The sequence below is a fragment of the Octopus bimaculoides genome, chromosome 8 (genome assembly GCF_001194135.2).
Source record: "Octopus bimaculoides isolate UCB-OBI-ISO-001 chromosome 8, ASM119413v2, whole genome shotgun sequence".
NCBI classification, from domain to species: domain Eukaryota; kingdom Metazoa; phylum Mollusca; class Cephalopoda; order Octopoda; family Octopodidae; genus Octopus; species Octopus bimaculoides.
The window spans coordinates 51,150-55,274 of NC_068988.1; positions in this window are offsets into that span (position 1 = coordinate 51,150).

Here is a 4,125-nt window from a genome sequence, read left to right on the forward strand (position 1 = left end):
ATTGTTGTTATCTGCACCGATTCTTTATTTACTACATATGTTTATACAACCATAAACCATAAAAGATAAACGGAAAGAATGCCGCGTCACGACCATCACCATCGCAGAAACCTCATTCTGATTTTTTGGTATGAAGTGGGATGTTTTCTCGTGCGTATAGCAGCAGGACCGTTCTAGATAAGTGAGCAATATTGTAAGGTGGGTCACGTTTTTTTAGCTTTGCAAGTAAGTCAGCAGTGAATTAATGGTTTTTCTGACTTAATAAAGACGAAATAAATTTTTAGGGGTACACTTTTGACAATGAATCATAGATTGGGTTATAGCCTTAAAAGAGCATCAGAGACGGTGACGTTTTGCATTTATTTGAAGGGTTTAGCTGTTGTTTAGTATCAAACCAGCTATCTTATCTAGTAGAACTATGAAGGAAACATCCCAACCATGGCATGCACATCTTATTTTCATACGATGTTTACAAGATTACATTTGCCAATGTCTTTTCAGACATGTTTAGATGGTGTGTTTGAATCATGGCTGTGGAGCCATCTGATATGACTCTATTCAGAAGGCTGTAATATCATTTGACAGGAACGCAGTATAAAGAAATACATGGAACAAGGTGGTAACTTTAAATACTTTTAATGTGGCCTAACGTATATATACAAGCTGAATGATAAATGGAAATGGTTTGATGCGTGGAGGCCACGATCTTCTCCTCTACGTTGCCTCCTGTCTGCTAGCTGACGTGTGGTGTGCCAGAGCCAACTAGATCACGTCTTTGCTCTACGACGTCAAGATGCCAAAAGACGAAGAGGTGAGGCTCTGGACCTTAATGTTGCGTATGCCCTCAATTGACCAACTAATTAGGCAGCCGTCGTCGGGGGAGGTAACTGCTCCTACACATTATACCTAGGACTATATTATCTAACGTGTTTTTCCTTTTTTTAATATGATACGGTCGGGTTTGAGAATAATAAGAATTTAGACTTATATTTCTAGCCAGTAGGTCGGCCACGTAGACACCTTACCGTCAATATTATATCATAACATAACACAGACACACAATATTTGAATAGTTATGGAAATGTATATTTATAAATTGTGTACGGAGAAATAAATATAGAAAACAATTTTCTCCCGCATTTTATTTGGTGTGTATTTGTTCTCAAAACATTGCGTCCTTGATCAAGATAAAACAGTTAATTAATTAAAATAATGGGTATCAAAAACGACGGAAGCAAAGAGCGGAAATTATATGACGGAAGTGACAGAATAATTCAGTTAAAACTAAATAATGTTTACTACTCTTGCAATGTCTTTTACTGTCTAGCTTCATTTTTTTTATTCCTTTTTGTCTGTGTTTCTAAAAACCAAACATCAATCTCCGAAATTAGATTTGCTTTGAGAAGGGATGGTATTTATTGAAATAATTCTTTTGCTGTAGGCACAAGACCCGGCATTTTGAGGGAGAGAATTAGTCAATTACATCGACCCCGGTGCTCGACTGGAGCTTATTTTATCGATTCCGAAAGAACTAATGTCAAAGTCGACTTCAGAGGAATTTGAATTCAGAGCGTAAAGAAACGCCGCAAAGCATTTTATCCGGTGTGCTAACGTGTTTGTCAGCTCACCGCTGTTGTTATTTATTGAAATAATCTTTTCTACTAAAAGTAAAAATTGCTGGCTTTGTGCCAAAATTTGAGACCAATTTACTGGTGATTGTATAGCTTAACTACTAAGCAGTGGCGTAGGTGGAGTGTGCTGTCCGAGGCAACTCCTGAATTTGCCGCTGTGGACCCCGATAGGCTTACGCAGCAGACTCAAAAGTATCGTTCCTATAAAAGTGTCACCCGAGGTGGAGTGCATCCCTTCACCATCACCATCACCACTACCACTACTACTAATTAGCCATCCTCACTAATTATTGTAATGGCTTTTAATTTAGGAACAAGACCAGATAAACTAAGTACCGGTTGCGTACTAGGGGCGATCTAATCGACTGCCCCCCCCTCAAAAAAAAGAAGAAAATTTCGGGCCTTGTGCCTAGAGTAGAAAAGAATCGTTAGCACGCTGGACAAAATGCTAAGCGGTATTTCGCCCGTCGCTGCGTTTTGAGTTCAAATTCCGTCACGGTCGCCTTTGCCTTTCATCCTTTCGGAGTGGATAACTTAAGTACCAGTGAAACACTGGGGTCAATGAAATCAACTTATCCCCCTCCTCCAGTTTGAAACCATAATAATAAAAGCTTGTTGTTGTTTAGTCCCTGTCATCCCTGATCAGGCAATCTGTGGTACCAAAATAAGCAACCGAACGATGAGGTGTGCCGCACAGCTCCACCTTCATAATAATACAGTACCTTGATTTAGCTGCAAACCATTCTGCACAGTTCCGCAGGCATCCTCTAGGCAGCAGCTCGAGTTGAAAGAAATTGCTGCCAAATCTTTCTGAAATACTAAAAATAGTTCAATATACAAAAAAACTAAAAACTGATGGAAATAGTTATTATTAAATGGAATCTCCGATTGATCTTTAGATTGCTATCGAATGTGAGATCTGAGGCGAGAAATGATGTTCAGACATTCCTAACAACTTCCATTATTGGAGAAGATCCTGAACATTCCAATGGAAATCAAATCGATTCAAATTGACTTGGAGATATGCCAGATCCAATGATCTACATCAACAGAATTATGTATATACTATTGTCAGATCACATGACACCTAAACTGCGCAGGTTAAACATTGACTGATACAGAATAAGTGTGGGGCTGACTGGAAGTAGATTTCGATCAATTACGAATATGTATTTACTCGGAAAAAAATCACTCAGCTTCCTTGGCAAAAAAATAAATAAAAGTGTTGCTTTGTGAGATATTTTCTTGGAAAAATCAGTTTTTAACAAAACAAAGTGCTTTGGAAATTAGGACTTTTCTTCTGCACAGAATGCTTTAAAAACTAATACCATTATCTTGATTAAACAACAATATTTTCTCTTAAATTACAATTGTAACGAAAATAATTTTCACTGAAAACACTAAGTTCTTGTTTAATTCAATAATTCTGACGATAATGGGATGAAATTTGCAAATTTGCGTATCTCACCGAGTTCGTAAAATCTTTCTAACGTCTTCATAAAGATGAAAAAAATGGTGCTGATTTATAACAATTCAAAACGGAAGAATTCTGTTTCAATTATGGGCGTTGAGTTTGCGTCAGCATCCAGCCTCCCTACTCTAACTTTTACATTGATGATGCCTTCTTCGTCACGAATAGAAAGTCTCGTTATCTTTACCACAGCCCTGGTGGTCCATTTTGAATTTCTGAACCAAAAATCAACGAATTTGACTCGTGTATTTGTTTTACAAGCATCTTGACGTGAATCTCTGTGTTGAAATATATCTTGTTGTATCTTGGGAGGGTCATTGTGCCAATTATAAACACGCCCTGGTTCTATTTCTCTTCTGTATTTTTGTCAACTGGTTAACCATCTAACCCATTGACTAATCGATATATATATAGATATATATGCATACACATACGCACAAACGCGCGCACACATATATACGTTCACACACACTCACACATACATGTGTGGGTGTGTAGATACTTACATATACATATATAAATGTTAGGCGCAAGAGTGGCAGTGTGGTGAGAATCTTGCCTCCCAGCCTCATGCGTGGTACCTTGGGCAAGTGTCTTCTACTATAGCCTCAGGCCGACCAAAGCCCTTGTCAGTTGATTTGGTAGATGAAAACTAACCGAAGCCCGTCATGTGTATGTATGTATGTATGTATGTATGTATGTATGTATGTATGTATGTATTCATGCATGTGTTTGTTCCCTTATGTTGATGTGTTTACGTTCCCGTAAAATAGCGGTTCGGCAAAAGAGACCGATAAAGTAAGTACTAGGTTTACAATGAATAAGTCCTGGAGTCGATTTGTTCGGCAAAAGGCGATGCTCCAGCATGGCAGCAGTCAAATGACTGAAACACAGGAACATAAGGGAACACAGACACACAAATACATACATACATGCATACATACATATACATACATACATGCATACATACATACACACACACACACACACACACACACACACACACACACACACACACACACA